The 17,117-nt window shown below is 37.0% G+C and overlaps 1 protein-coding gene across 2 annotated transcripts in view; it reads right to left on the reverse strand.

Annotated features, from left to right (window-relative positions):
- WDR70 (WD repeat domain 70) overlaps positions 1–17,117 on the reverse strand; it is a 138,554-nt gene that overhangs the window by 103,829 nt on the left and 17,608 nt on the right. The gene's annotated exons all lie outside the window — the stretch shown is intronic.

The raw sequence follows: 17,117 nt of genomic DNA on the forward strand, positions 1-17,117 counted from the left end.
CACTTAAAGATCAAAGGCAATTACATTTTGAAACATCTAACACATCACTAACACAAACATGAAAATAGTTAATTTACACAGAAAGAAATGTACTGAAAGTACTCAAGTGATTGCAAGGTTCTACAAAGGTAATTTGAATCATTATTCTCAAAATGCTAATTTATCTTGTACCACTTATGTTTCCTAAAACAGACAAAATCTATCATTTTGATGTCCCACACCTTTGTTATAAGTTTCTGTTGCTGAAGTCTGATTTTAAAATAATATTTAAGCACACTTCGTATTATATGTTATATCTCTTTCTTCATCTGTGTCTGCCAATTTCTTCTCTTTTTTTCATACTTGCCACAGAAAATATAGCATCAGGCTGATTTCCTTTATCCTGCAGTTCTATCACCTTTATTTCCCTGACTTCAGTTTAGCCAAACCTACCCTTCTTCTAACTTTACTTCTTGCCACTAACACCACCTCTGATTCCCAAAACAACTGTATAATTTCTTTCCCTTTTCACATGTATATACACAAAAATAAGCCAGCAGAAGACTCATGTCCTCTGTTTTCACATTCACAGCCTATGCACATCTTCGATAGTCACAGATGCTTGAAGGGGAACTTCACGATTAGCATGGAAATCATATATGCACCTGAGCAAAAAAATATTTACGGGACTGTGGTCCATGCAAAGTCTGAAAACGTAAGAGTAAAGGTTTACAAATAGCTACACGTGACATTGCGAAGGGTATAGTCCACATAGCATTAATAGACACTTCACAGACGCAGTGGTTTACAAGTTGGGAAGCAGGTATAACTCAAAATTTCCAAGTAAAGCTGTGATTATGAAAACTATTTTATTGTTCAATTGACATTATAAAGCACCCCGATGAAGGTATAATTCTAATAAGAATTAAGTCTTCCCTGCCTCATCATTCCCTGCACTATACATTGATATTTGCTGTTCTCAGGAGGCAAAAAAAATGCTCAACGGCCACTGCCTGTACTTGCCATCTAAGCACATTCCATAAAAACATAAGTGTGAAAAGGAAACAATCAGCTTCCAAGATTCATACTGCCAACACCCACAACAAGAGATGTACTACTATTGTGAATCAAAGGCTTTCACAATAATCATCCACTTCTGGCACAAGAAACAGCATTTTGGTCATTCTCATTTTTATCACTGCAAGGTGATTTTGTATTCCAATCCAATTATTGCAATATTATAAGGTTGCTCATTTCATATACCTTACCACAAAGGTAGGTATTGTATTGTATAGGTAAGTATTGTATATTGAATCAGCACTGAATTTAATTTTAAGAGTGTATCTTATCTACTTTAAGAGTTCTTTCAATAATTCAAACAAAACCATTAAATTATTAATAAACAAAAAGTACTAGAACAAACTTTTTTAATTTTAATTTAATTTAATTCCTAGCTCCTCCAGGTGCCAATACTCAAATCCCTCTTTTAATGAAAAGAGTGGAACACCCACAGAAAAACATTTTTGCTTTACAGCACACTCACGTTAAACACTGTTCTGGCTACTTAATAGAGAACAACAGATAGGAATACATTCTGCCACCTGATAAATCAAACAGCCTGAGCCTGAAAGTTGGACACTGGATGCTAGCATTGCTACACTCTGCAGTGTCCAAGGGATGCCTGACAGTTGAAATAACTGTTCAGACTATTCAAAACAAAAAAATTAAGATAACAATGTCCAGGAATGTATCTTGGCATAACATCTTCAAATCAACCAAATATTTACATAAAACCAAGGTGGCTTATTCTATTTTAGTAACTATGAACTTCCTAAATGACTGAGAATGCTATAAATATCTCTAGCCTGCTACAACAAATGCCTATATGTGCACACAAAAATCAGATGCAGCTACCACTTTTCCAGTTATTACATTCCAAAGAATAAGGAATGTGATAAAATCCTTTTTTCATACTCTCAAAGGAAAACATAGTTAATACATTTTATGCTGATGTGAACATTAGGATTCCATGTACACTGGAATATTACTGTAAGTCTGAAAAAATGAAAAGGTAGAGTTTGCCCAAAGTGTACCTGCACTTCCAGGTCTTCCAGTTGTTGCTTGGAGTTCAGCTGCTAAGTTTACACACATTGATTTAGTATTTCAATAATGCTGTTCTGGAAAATTTGTAATGTAATTAAAACCAGCCAAGATAAAATCTTTACAGGATTTTTTTGTTGGCTTTTGTTTCTTGTCTTTTTTCTTGTTAAACTATATCAGGAAAAGAAAATATGTTAAATTTCTCTTTCTCTTTCAGAAGAAACAAAGGAAAAGAGTTTCGGTGTTGACATATCTCCTAACATTTTTACAAGAATTCTCAATTCCCTGTCTTATGTACGATTAATATATATTAAATTTGTGAAATAGTGTATTCTCAAAAATGAAAAATCTTACCTTTTCAATAATTTCTGCAAAGGGACACTGCAAGTCAGGCATCACATCTGCAGTTTGCAGTTACATTTTTTCACAGAATTCCAGCCCTAGCTGACTGTTAAGCTCTCATGCCTGACAACACTCTTCATTCACTGCACCACTGTCCCTAAATACTGTGGACTTTTTTTTCTTGTTCCTTTTGTGAGCTTCCTTATCCTCAAGCAATACTCAGAAAATATGCCACTAGAAACCACAGGCTGAAACTAGGTCAGAGTCTCCAAGATCTCTTGAGAAAAATCAAAGACAAAACCAAAAAATTAGATGAATGAATCACGCAGGTCAAACCAGACAAGCGAGAGACACAAAAAGGAAAAATTAGGTAAAATCTAGTTTTCTACATCCTACAAGATAATCTCCAATATCCTCAAGATTGTAAATATGGGCAATGACAATCATTGGGACTTGGCAGAAGACAGAGGGATACAGAAGGTGGGAAAAGAATGGGCTGGTATATATATGACAAACATTTGGCTTGGGGAAAAATTTAGGTCCTACAGAAGAATTGATAAAAAAAATCCACTAAACTGTATCAGAGAGAAGAATTTACAATTGAAAAATACCTCAACCTTTACTATATGTTAGCCTTTAACAGACTGACCATCCAAACAGCATTTTGGAATGACTTTAGAATGACCATTGGATTATGTCCATAGGCTTAAATGGATAAAAGCAAAGACTATGAAAAACAAAATGTAAATTCCACAATGACATATTCTGCTGATCTCAAACACACAGTAACTGCGAACTGCACTTGCTGAAAATTCATCCACCAGAATCTGACCTCTCCCCCCCCTAAAAATACCTCAACAAGTTAGAATATAGGTCTTCAAATGACTCACCTTCTCACGGCCCAAGCAGAGAAGGGCAGAGTGATGCATTTATGCCTGTTAAGTACCTCTACTGCTCTGTTTGCCGATGTCTGTATTTCACTAAGTGGAAACTATCCTGAGTGAAAGAGACTGACAAGCTACACCAGGCCCTTAAAGGGAAGTTTTCTGGGCACCCAGAAGACTACCATTTAACAGAGGAAACAATACAATTTTTTTTTTCCTCTGTGTTTGCAATTGGCTACTGCTTACTTTAAATACCTTAAGTACTATACTAAAAAATCCCATCTGCTGGAAGTGTTAACACTCACACCCTGCTCTTTTGGGTCTCTTGGTTTGCTACCCACCACATGGAAGATGCTGTTTGTTCATGGGCAGGAGTGAAGAGAAGGTGGCAAGAGCTACACTTTACAGAGACTTCTCCCTTTCTGGTGAAAGTGCACATTTCACAAAACATATTTAACAGAGGTGGTCTGACACAGATGATTGCTGCCTCACTGGAAGACAGATGGAATAACTGGGTTCCTAATGGACACCAGAAATAGCTGGTGAAACTTGGAGGGGGACAAAAAACCCTAGCATCAAATGGTGATGGAATTACCTTCATCTACTTAAGAAACTGCAGCAATTCGAACTCCCAAATGAAGGACTCCCTGCAGAAAACCATGTTTTAATCATCCAAATTACAGGCCTTCCGTGAATTAAGAAAAAAGAACTTTTCTATTTTCAAGCATTTTAAGTACATCATGTTCATGTTTTCTTTTAAGTTTTTGTAAAGCCTCCTTGCTTCTCCTCCAAAATGACTGTATTGCATGGAAAAGCAAATGCCACACTGCTGGAGGCAATGTGGGGGGTGGGCAAGAAAATTTGAGAGCCTTTGAAAGGCTTTTATTTCAGACTCCAGCACACAGACTGACAGTGCTGAAGTCTTCTTCTTTGTGACCACACATTAGCAATTTTCCATATCTTCCATTCTTCTGCAGGAAAGAGCTTAAAGTAATAAGTGTGATTAAAAGAGTAATCAAGGGTGACAGAAGTAGTTACAAAGAGAAATGTAATGTCTCCAATAAAAACGTTTCTGCTGTGAATTGTGTGACATATTGAAAGAAAATGCTCTTAAGAGATTTTAAGAATAAAACAAATGGGCAGACAAGTCATCAACAATCACAACAGAAAGGACGGGATTTCTGACACGGTAATTCCCGAAGCAGAGAGGTACAACACCACAAGCTCTTCAGTTTAGACAGGTAAAATACCACAGACAACCACTGAATTGTGCAGATAAACTGTTAGAACAGCAACATAGAAATCTGGCCCAACTGCTGCAGTTCCTAGGCACAATAACATGCTAATACCAATAGCAGAAGGCTTTAAACTAGTTTTATTTTAGAAGTTACAATAAAAAAGCAACTCATGCCTGTTGTTGCTTGCTCATTTCTGTATCAAATGTGTTTGATTTACAGGTCCAAGTATTCTCTTTCAAACAGCATCTAAAATACAACCCAAATGCTTCTCTTTTCAGGGGAAAGGAGTTACAGAATTCCATCAAACTTCATTGGGCCATGCTTGCACAACATCCCTGTATTGCAGTTGAGTTCAGAGCAACAAACATGCCATTTTTCTTTTCCACCTCAGATCCAGCTTTGATAGATACTATGTGTAAGTGAATGAAATCAAGAGACTATTCTACTGATGGTGAACAGAGAGAATAGAATCTTGTTCCATCCTTCAGTATTGAGCCTGAAACACTATTAGAAGAAAGATAAAAGGGTGTGGTGGGGAGTATTTCACAGATCTGTAAGAAAACATGCCTCGTTCTTCTTTTCAGACTACAAAAATGTTTTAAGCTGTTAGGCACCCAGCTGAATTTTCCATGACAGCAATGAAAGCTGAAGACAGTCATAAGAGTTTAAACTGATTTTTTTCCTGTTCTTTTTTAAACTAGTTCTGCAAACAAACACACATTGATATTCATGTTTTGTTCCACAAGTTATATTTCATGCACTGATTAAAACCATATTGCTTTTAAAATGGGCACGTTTTCCAAGTCACAATTTTATGTTATTTTCCTCCACAACTTAAACTGAAAATAAATATCTAAGATATACACTAAGGTTGCACAATTGTACACTCAAGAGAAAGATGGAGTATGAAAAACCACAATGTGAGAGATTGGTAAAACACTGTTTTACAACAGAAAAACAGAAACTTTTTTGGGTTTATAAGAGTGCATAATCCAAAAACTTGCATGCAGAAGGAAGCATCCAGATTTGAAAGGACATTTCAACAACTTTTAATTTCCTCTTTTTTAGGTGTTAGAGTTGACAGATGTATTCTGATGCAAACTTGCATGTTATTAAACTCAGTTTGGCCTAGATTCATATAATCTGAGTTTCTGAATGTGATGCATCTAAATACGGAAAACACTATGGACTTCCTATACAGCCTTAAAAAAAAGAGACAGGTAACTCCAGAAGAAGAATCAGTGTGTCAAAAAACTGAATCATCTGGAGACCTCTCCTCTTCATAAACTATTCGGGGAGTGCAAGGCAACTAAATTCCTAACATAGATGTCTTGATTAAATTGGATGAATCAGGGCCCATGTGTGTGTATTATCTATATTTTTGGCCCGAAAAAGGTAAGAAAAAGGAAAATATTACGGAAAACAGGAGGATGCTTGCACACACTGGTATGAATCGACTTGGCTGATATTATTCCCATGAAACACCCACAATACCTGTCACTCATGGAAAAACATAGGTAACTCATAACTCCTTGACAAATGCAGACAACCTTCAAAATTAACAGAAATATTGGAAGGGAACAACAAAATGCTACTTCTCCCAGTTATCCTTTAATCTGGGTAACACTCAAAACAACACTGAGCTTATTTCTTGAATTTTAAGTATGGGAAGACTAAGGACAGGTTATTCTTTTCTTTAGTGAGCTAAAATGCATTACTGCAGGGTACATTCATGAATTAAGAAGGTGCTTAAGTAGATGAACCTCCTTTCAAATGCCTACAAGAAGTAAATTTATTTATTCAATATGGAAAGAGTACCATGGCTAGCTTCTCTCAACATCATCTAATTCACAGCCTCATGAAATTTTCTCTTATGATCTGAACCAGACTGCTTTGTCAGGTTTAACCAGCAAGGGAAAAGACCTTAGATTAAATCTTCATTCCAACACGACTGCCTAAAAATAATAAATTTGTAATGTTATTATAGGTCAGATAGAACATATTTTATTAGATGATGGGTCAAATGGTAATTCAGAGACTGTTCCCAGACACAACTCAATCTCCTCTTACTTACTGGCATGTCCCCTTCAAAAAGACTCCAATAGCTTAACATTTTAGAAAAGGCATTGCAATTAGAGTCTCAGCATGGTTTACAAACATCTTTTTTAGATATAAACTTCATAATTCTAAAGTATAGCAAAAAGCCTGCCTGATCTGTCTCCTGGGTGATAGTTTTAGATGGATGTCAGGAGGTTACTATTTTTCACCTAGATTCTAAAATCTCAGTCAGATAATTTCTAAATTTATAACAAGCCCTTGATTTACGAAGTCATAGTTTATATTAATATTTATAACCTGGGAATTGTTCTCACAATGTATACCAGAGACGTTCTCTTGAGCCTGTTCTAAAAACAACTGATTTAAATCTAAAATTGCCTGTGATCGTTCAAGATTCCTTTGCAGTTTCTGGGAGACAGTTACTTAAACTGAGTGTTCTGGTGATATTTCAGATATGCTACATTCTGCTCACATAACCACCTACCTATTCCATCTATATCATCTCATTTCAAATGCATATAAAAACTTTGTATTTGCTAAAACAGTATGCACAACTGCCACATACCACCAAAAACCACCCATGTTCCATCAAGACGGTTTGACTACAGCAATTACTAATACCTACTATGTTAAGAATGAAAAAAAATCACGAGCATATCACGAGCATTTTCAGTCAGACATACCGTTTACTAAGATTATTCTTCAGGGCTAAACAGAGTATTTCATTTTGACCCAAAGGAATACTTCTATTTACTTCACAACAGTAAAATAGCACATACAACCACAGATCAGCTGACAATGAGGAGGAACAAAACAAACACACAACTAACATCTTTGATCTGAAAGCTCTGCTTAGCCTGGCAGGCAACTAAAAAATAGCTTAATTCTGAAATCAGAAAGGACAAATAGTTGTGAACTTTCAACTCTTTGGAGTCTAGGTGCCAACTGCCTAGTTCAGATGCAAACAGGCCTCTCTTGCACATTCACATATTTCACATCCAGCTTGATAACAATTTTTGTACCACACAGATTCCACATGCAATTTCTGCCACAAGGAATATGCCCTAAAAGACACACATGACAGAATCCAAGAACACAACACAGGATGCAGGACCAGACTGAACCTAACTTTTGTTAATGCCTTTATTCATTTTTCATTTTTCAACTTGCTAGGCCGTTCACTAATTATTTACATTAAACTCACTCAAAAACATCCTTTATCTAAACTATACAGACATTTTATCATTATCACTTTTTGGCAAAGTTAGGAAAAAAAGTGTGAAGTTCTTTCAATTGACTGACCAAGAGCAACCATGAAAAACAAGGTTACACTAAGAATTCCAGCAGCAGTATCCTGCCTTTTCATAATTAGAACACTTCTAGATGTTTTTCAGTCATTAAAACGACTCTACTGTTCTCCAGATTTGCCTTCTGTGTTAAAATAAAATTATTTATGAAACATTTTAGAATTTAGAAACCATATATTTATAAAGTTTAAGATTCCTTGCAAAAAAACCCACCTTCCTCTATGTATTTTAAAAGTCAGTGATACTATTAAGCCTTTGTAATCCATGCAGCAAAAGGCTACCTTAGTTACACGCACTTCTATGGAAGTACATTAAAATAATAGATGCAGCAGAATAAGTATTACTGTCTCTTTTGTAAGTTTTGTAAGCAGTTGAACTAAGTCCATCAGCAGCACTACACTCTAAATTTTAATTTTTAACTCATCAAAAAGCCAATGCAACCAACAGATGTTCAATATTTGGGACTGCCGTCTAAAACAGACATGGAGATGACTACAATTGAAATAAAGCACATTTTTCCGCTTGTCAAACAAGAGCCTGATGCTCACTTTAAGACTTCTGGTGACCATGTTAGCACAGAATTTCTTAAGCATCAAGGCAATATGAATAAGAACCTCTATAACAATATGATACCAGCCTCATTCGGGAGACAACCTCTTTTACATTACACATGTTCTGATGACCAAATTAAAACAATACAACACTGGTGTAGACCAGTCCTTGGCCTTTGACTTTGTGCAATTTATTTCATTCCTGCATACCCCAGTTTCCTCATCTGAAAAATTTGAACAAATAATATCCATCATAAGGAATCAGCTACAAGGTTTTATTCAGCAATGGTCGTGAAGTTCTTAAAATTCCTCAGGGACCCTGTTATTCTTAGCAAACACACTACAGTCAGCAAAACTAAACTATCACATCTCTAGAGAGAGAGTTGTCCACAGACTATACTTTTCAGCAGTTCTTCAATTGTGATCGTAAAAATGTTTACTCCAGGATCTTGAGAGAGGTATTTATGCGTACCACCCCACTTAGTGACAAATATTCCAGTGGTCTACAAAAGTCCTAATCAATTAGGGTAAGGAATTAAAACGGCAGGGGAAGGCGGGGGGAGGAGTCATCAGCTGGTCATGCAAAGAAGACCTACAACCACAGGATGAAGGTAGGGGGGTGGGGGTTAAAAATTACAACATGTCTAAGTTACTGCAGGAAGGAAGGACAATTTCCTATCTGGCTCCCACAGCTGGTTCCAATTCTGTTACTGTTTCGATTACTAATTTTCCCATGCCACCCATAAATTACCTTCAAAACATTAACATTTAAGCTGTCTTATAGCAGCACAATTTTATGTAATGTGACATAAGAATAAATTGCTAAGTGACTTTAACTACGCATCTGGAAAGAGGAAAAGATACGTTTATATTGTACACATGTGAGGTCCACGCTTGGAAGAAGCACACCTTTCTCCACACTTCACTCAGGTATATTCCTTTAACTAAAGCTTAAGTCAGAAGAAGGTAGTGCATTATGATCAGATGATGTATCTCATATTGTTAAAACCGTTCTAATACTCAATGATACTGCAAATAATTTTCAAAATGTTCAGCACTATGTTAAAAATCACAGCCAGTGTGAATATCTTGGTTTTATTTTTAATCATAAAACCCATCATTTTTAAAAGTTGTGCCCAAGAATTATAAAACATGCTTATCTTCTATGCATTTATATGACTTCTATGCATTTATATGATACATCTTCCTATAGTATCTATAAACCGTGGGACCCCTCCAGCATACTGTATCAAAACCACTGATTTCTATACACATAACGTAGTCTGAAAATTCCAAATGATTACAATTAAACTTGACAAGACACACAACTAAATAAAGAGCAATTGATTTCTACACAGCAATGAAACAACTATGATTCAGTATTGCTCAGCTGTAGATTATACAGGAACAGAGTAAAGACCCCAACACATTTTCCAGTGGAATTATGCCCACACATCAAATCCAACACTTATTATAGTCATTCCTCAAAGAGCCTGAAGTATAAAAGCATTCAAAAGCAATGCTTTCACTTTTTAACCCAGACTACAATAAGGATCCATTGTCTAGACAATATTTTAGCTGTGTGAATGGAAAAAGAAGGCAAAAATTCAAGAACATCATACCTTACTGAAATGCCTCATTTCACAGACATTATGTTAAGACCTTGTATATTTTTCTTAATCTGTAACTGTTAGAAAATGTAGAATATTAGATACATCCTACAACATCTTTCTTTAAATTATTCAATAGGCTTCTTGATCTTCTCCACAAGGAGCTGCTACAGATACTCTGTACTATATAAAGATTGCTTGAGTTACTAGAAAAGTCTTGTTCCTTACACATCTAAAATTTAAATTTAGATTATATGATTCAAATTAAGTCACAATTAATCATGTACAAAATAACCTTGTTAATCTATCTGAGATGGACTATTCGCAACATGCATCTTCAACTTGGTCATAATACAGTTAATATATTTTAACTCACACTTATATAGTGCAAAGATGACAATTTTGGATGTTCAGATGATGCTTTGCAATTACTTTCTTTTGGAGTCAGGAAAGAAGAGCATAGCCCACAGATAGAAGGAACTCCAGATTCCAGATCGCATATCTACTACGTATCTGCTGTGAGATTGTCAAATAGACAACTGCTTGTGTGTCTAGTATCATGTCGCAAATGGGATAAAAAGTCCCATCTTGCAGGTGTGCTACAATGATACATTAATAAGTATAGTAGGTTTGTTCATGAATTTGCGCTGTTCAGACTCTACCAAGCCAGAAGCCATTATTAATGCCTATTAATACAGAAACAGAATAGTTTGAGTTGGAAGGGACCTTTAAAGGTCATCTAGTCCAACCCCTGCAATAAGCAGGGACATCTTTCATAAGATCAGGTTGCTCAGAGCGCCGTCCAACCTGACCTTGAATTTTTCCAGGGATGGGGCATCTACCACCGCTCTTGGCAACCTGTCCCAGTGTCTCACCACCTTCATCGTAAAAAATTTCCTCCTTGTACCAATCTGAATCTAGCCTCTTTTAGTTGAAAGCCATTACACCTTGTCCTATGGCTACAGGTCCTACTAAAAAGTCTGTCCCCATCTTTCTTATAAGCTCTCTTTAAGTACTGAAAGGCTGCAATGAGGCCTCCTGAGAGCCTTCTCTTCTCCAGGCTGAACAGCCCCAACTCTCTCAGCCTGTCTTCACAGGAGAGGTGCGCCAGCCCTCTGATCATCTTGGTGTCCCTCCTCTGGACCCACTCCAACAGGTCCATCTCTTTCCTGTGCTGAGGGGTCCAGAGCTGGACGCGGTACTCCAGGTAGGGTCTCACCAGAGCAGAGTCAAGGGACAGAATCACCTCCTTCATCCTGCTGGCCCACCCTTCTTTTGATTCAGCCCAGGACACGATTGGCTTTCTGGGCGGTGGGCACCCATTGCTGTCTCATGTCCAGCTTTTCATCCACCAGCACCCCCAAGTCATTCTGGGCAGGGCTGCTCTCCATCCCCAGCCTGTATCGATACAGGGGGTTGCCCCGACACAGGTACAGGACCTTGCTGAACCTCATAAGGTTCACATAGGCCCACGTCTCGAGCCTGTCCAGGTCCCTCTGAATGGTATCTGATCCCTCAGATATGTCATACTTTGAGGTACAAAGTACTCATTTACAAAATAAAGTAAAAACAAACAAATAACACACTAGGAAAAAAAAAAATCTCTATTTATAATGCTCATAACACACATGCAATCTTGGAATTGTTGAGAAAATAGATTTGTGGTACTTCTTATCTCCTGGTAGACTGACTGGTGAAGTTACCAGGGAATGCACAATTCTGTAACTACTGTTTCCATAAATAAACAAGCTACAAAACCCCTCCAGGAGTTCTTCCCCTGCAACAAGTAAGTGCTTAAACATAGGTCCAACTTGCTATTCTATCAGAAGAGAAATGAAAGTATAAAACAAGCCAAAAATGAGCTTGAGAGACGCAGAGAGCTTATAAACAGTTACTGGTTTTCCACAGGAAAAGCTGAAGTGGTGGGAAGGAACACATAAACCATAAAATAATCTGAATCAAATGCAGTCCAAGAATTTTTGTTCAGATTTGTTCAAATTCCCTGCTATGGACATTTTCCAGAGAGCTAATAACGAAGCCAAAACAAGGATTCCAAATTTTGCATAGTTTGCTGGGCTTGGGATAATTTAACTCCCATTTCTGGAATTTGTTCTGTAGGAATTCTTCACATTAACCACGTGTTTGACATCCACCTTGGACCTATGATCCATGAAGTGATATGATTTAGTTCTGAAACTAATGCTATCTCACGTAACACCTACTGCTGTCCTGGGTCCTTTTAACAATTTACATTTCATCTTCTGGGAGCCACACAAAATGGACAGTAGATAAGCTTCCAAAACAAGTTGTTTCACCTTGAGTTTTTCAATGCCATTATTCTGTTTACAGATAAAGTTCAAAGTGCAAAGCACAGACCACTCAAAGGCACCTTTCTCTACATGCTTGCTTTTTAAGTTTACCTTGCCTTTTGTACCACACATTCAGATACTCTGGATCCTCACTTCATCTGGCTGCCACAGGTAATATCCAGCCTGAGACAGCAAAAATGGACTCTGAGTAGAGGCTCATGGCCTCCTCTTGTCTTCAGGTCCCTCTCATGAGATCCATAAACCTTCACAGAGAGGGAGAAACTCCTCCCAGGAAACTTTATATAGGTGAAGTCTCCCTTCATAAACCAATTATTTAAGAAACCACTGTATAGGCCAATCTATTAAAATGACACTGATGGTAATCTGTTCCTACTTGTCAACCACTTGCCTTTGGAATTTCAGTGTAATACAGAAATAAGAAAATAGAGAAAACAAAAGAATCCTGCTTTTAAAACTCAATCATCAGTTTGACACAAGCAGGTACAAAAATTATTAAAACCCACCATAAGCCATTCATGCATTCTCGAATCCTCACAGTCACGATAATACTGAACAACTCCAGTAGTGTGGAACATAGGTGAAGGAACAAGCTAGCAAGAGTGAGCAAATGCATATAAATAGATTTTTGCAGTTGGTTGTGGGTATCAAGAGCTTAGAAGTATCTATTAATACAGACAGACACAGGGGAGATACACTCTCAAAATTTTGCACAATAAAGGGAGTGGGGGAGTTCTGGCTGAGACACTGGAATTTTTCATAAGCTTAGATATTTGCTCCGAGATGATAATTACTGTCCAAGTGATAGGCTTGTTTACAAACTTGTACTTAAAGAACTCAACTCATAAACTGTATTTTGAACTGCATGCAATTTAACCTAGCTATCCCAAAGGATGAAAGACCTGAGACGACCTCCTTAGAACTTGTAATTACAACAAGGTACGATATATGTTAAGCCTAACGTTTACACAGTAAGCCCTTCTCATTGTAAAAGTGCCAAGCTCAGAGATTATGGTCATTGTGCCTCAGAGCTTCTCCTCCATGCTTTTTCAGCAAGAACAATGTCACAGAGCGAAGTCAGGCAGTGTATTAGCAGGGGCTGACACACAATGTTTTCCAAAAAACCTATGAAATCTAAAGCTGGGTTGTTTTCTTTGCTGAGAGATAAATGATTACAGATTAAAGATAAATTAATCAGTATTTATTCATCTTATTTAAATGCAAACACTCTGCATGTGTGTTTGGATTGTCATATCATCTCCTGGCCTGCAAGACAGACTTCCTAACAAAGAAAGCCTAAAACCACTAATGATCTTTCTTTCAGACTATTTGTGCCTCAATCACTCCTAATTTAATTTTTTAATCTGCAAAAACTGCAATATGTATAAACAGCTTTGAACCAAACCCAGTTATTAGGACATTATCCCGCTCAATTTAGTTCTGAAAGTGAGCCAATTACATTAGTGGTTATGCAACCATCAGAGAAAACATAGCTTAAAGATACTTTCTTGCCTACACATAAATTAGGTTTAAAGTGCTCTGCAGAAAAATTCTATTGCTACTATTCCAAAAGGGTAAACAAACAGGAAGTGACAAGGTTGGCTCCAGAAAAAGAAATAATCTCCCTACTATATTTAAAAAGCAAGTAGGTTTGATACATACATAACTGACAGAAGAAAACATGAACCTTTGCAATCCCATGGTTTTGGGTTTTTTTTCCCCACAGTTTTCTGAGTAACAAAGTAATACTAACTCTTCTTCTGACACTTCCCTCCCTCACAAACAGCAGAGGATTTACACTCTGTTCTTATCCTGCTGGTTTACTGTACCGTTAAGCGTTTTCTCACATTACTGATTCTTACTTGCCTAATTCATCTCTTTATCATCTAACTGCTGTGTATAAGCCACATTATAAAAGGTCTGCTATTATAAATCCAACTTTATACAGTACTTCAAGATGCAGCTAGACACAAAACCGCCTCCTAATCAGCCAAAGAAGTTCGGTAATTTTTGTGATACTCTGCCACTCACTCAAACTTGGTTGCAGACTCCATCATGAGGTCACTCCCTAGAAGTATCAGACAGGGTTGCAGCTTCCGTTAATTCCTACACTATGAAGCAACTCCCAAGAGATAAACCAATGCAAATTGCATTAGGCTACATAGAATTTAACTACAGCTGACAAGTATTATTTTTTGACAAGGTAGAACTAGTTTTCATAACTACCATGTGATTTGGGCAGATGCTCATTTAAAATAGCATTATAAATAGCATAGTTATAACTAATTTAGATTAGCGACATTCATTTTACTCTGGGGAGTTATTATTTTTGCTGGAAATGCAGTGAATTAGTTGACTACTGCTCATTCCACATTCAAACACTGATTGCAGTTTCCTATTTGGACTACAAGACTTCCGGAAATCACAGAAAACTACCATTGGGCCTTCTCATAAGTTCTCTGTCTATTCAATGTATCATAATGGCCTTCCCTAAGAAAAATATTTTATGGACTGCAATTGGACTACGCCTGGTACTATTTATACCATTAATTTAGAGATAATTGAAAAGATCTGCCCTTAAAATTGCAGCTATTAAATACAAAAACTTCCTTTATTACTCTATTACTTAGAAGCTTGCACTATGACAATACAAATATAAACATTTATTTGATATTTTAAAACCCCATTTTTCAGAGATCCCTTTTCAGAAAGGAGAAAAATTTGACACAGAGTCACCAGATAGAGATACAGGCTGGAAGGGGACACAGATGATCAACAGGATGCCTGATCCCTACAAGGCACCTTAGGAAGAAATATCAATTACAACATAGCACAGGTCTGTCACAGAGAAAAAACAAAAGCCCCAAAACAACTGGTTGCCCTCATCGAAGAAACTGCTATGTAAGGCAGCATTTAATCATAGAACAGAGGAACAACTCTGAAGGACGCATGTGAAAAGAAAGGTAATAAATTCCAAATTAAACCAAATTAATTCATTAAAACAAGCTACTCTATCATTGGCAGAAAAGACATCCATGTCAGATTTGTTAAACAATTTTCTATCAACATATACTGTGAGGTTTGCTCTGGCATCACTTCCAGGACTTAATTTTGGATGACACACACTTCTACCCTCTGAAGGGCTTGTCTTTAAAATGATACAGCACTCTCTGTCACAGTGGTCTTGTAAAACAGGTATGTGCAATTTGCAGACATTGAGGATGATTAAGCTGTTATTTTTTAATTTGAATTCCCATATTTTTGGAACTCAGTAGAAAAGGTAGTAATACAATTAATGTACTTAAAGAAGGAATGTCACTGAGAAATATTTTAGTTCTTACATTTAAGGCAACAAGATCAGTTACTTACATCATGACTTTCACTTTGCAAGAGACACACGCTATTTGTACTGAAAAAGGTTACAAACCTGGTAGCACTGAAAGCCAGCTGATCCCCACAAATGTAGTTATAGCCTGATATGTAAGTCTGCTTTCTTTGCAGAGAATAGCGTGTTCCAAGAGACCCTAAGCAACAGGTTGGTCAGAAAAAGGCAGATAAATGTCTATAAACACAGATGATGCATGGAACTTGGAAAATACCAACTTGAGAAAGAAACAGTAATTATTCTATGAGCTATGATTTTCTCATCCCAACTTAGATTTTAAGTGAAGCCTGGCACGTTCTTCACATAGGGATATCATAGTCAAACAGCTGGAAGACTCTAGTTTGAAAATTGTGCTTGAAATTCTGAAAGTCTGAAGAATTGTTTCAAGTGCCATTCAGACATAGTTCAAAAGTTTAAGAATTAATTAGTTTTCCCCTTCTGCTTAGAATATTCCCAATATGAAGAATGAGAGTTCACCTCTTCTAAAGAATTGCAAATTCATCTTGAAATCTAATGCTGACGTGATTTGCCTTTTCAATTGAACTATCTTTGTCAGCCATAACATTTATAGACAGTTTGGGTTTTGATTGAAATCTGATCTTCTACTCTAATTCAGCTCTTTCAGTCCTGTCAACTCAGCTTTTTTTACAAGATTTGCTTCATGCCTGCACATGTGTAGCACAACTGCAGTATTTGCAAGCAAGACATTTACTCAACCTGCAGTAATTATAAAGGCAAGCTTCAAAGTAGGCCCAGAGATGAAGGTTCAATAACACGCAGAAAATGTGTCACCCATTTGGTTGTTGTTCACCCAGGTAGTTGTCTTTTGGAAACAATGACTAACAGCAAAATAAGCAGGCAATCTCTGCGTATTCTGAGAAAACAGAAGTCTTTTATTACTTTCATTTCTAGTATTTCAAAACAGGCATGAACTAGCACAGTTGTACACTGAGGGGTCAAGGAGGCTTTAAGTCCCTCTAATTGACTAATGAGAAAATGGCAAGTCACAGGACACAACAGCATAAGCATACTACTTACAGACCCCTTTTTACTGTGCTTGCATTTGTGCCCTGAGATTTTGTTTGTTCTGAAACTCCAGAGATTTAGCATCATGACTGTTTTCACAAGACCCAATACCTAAACAGTGAACATGGTGAGTAAGTCTTAGCCACCTGGTTAAACTTGGAAAAGAAGGGCATCCCCCTGTGTTCTAATATAGCACTGGATAAGACGCAGTCTGTGGGTCTGATCCACTTTACATGTGATCAATACAAAGTCACGCACATCACATTACACACATACTTGGTAACACAGAGACTGACTACATTTTGTCTAC

This window comes from Chroicocephalus ridibundus, chromosome Z (genome assembly GCF_963924245.1).
Source record: "Chroicocephalus ridibundus chromosome Z, bChrRid1.1, whole genome shotgun sequence".
NCBI classification, from domain to species: domain Eukaryota; kingdom Metazoa; phylum Chordata; class Aves; order Charadriiformes; family Laridae; genus Chroicocephalus; species Chroicocephalus ridibundus.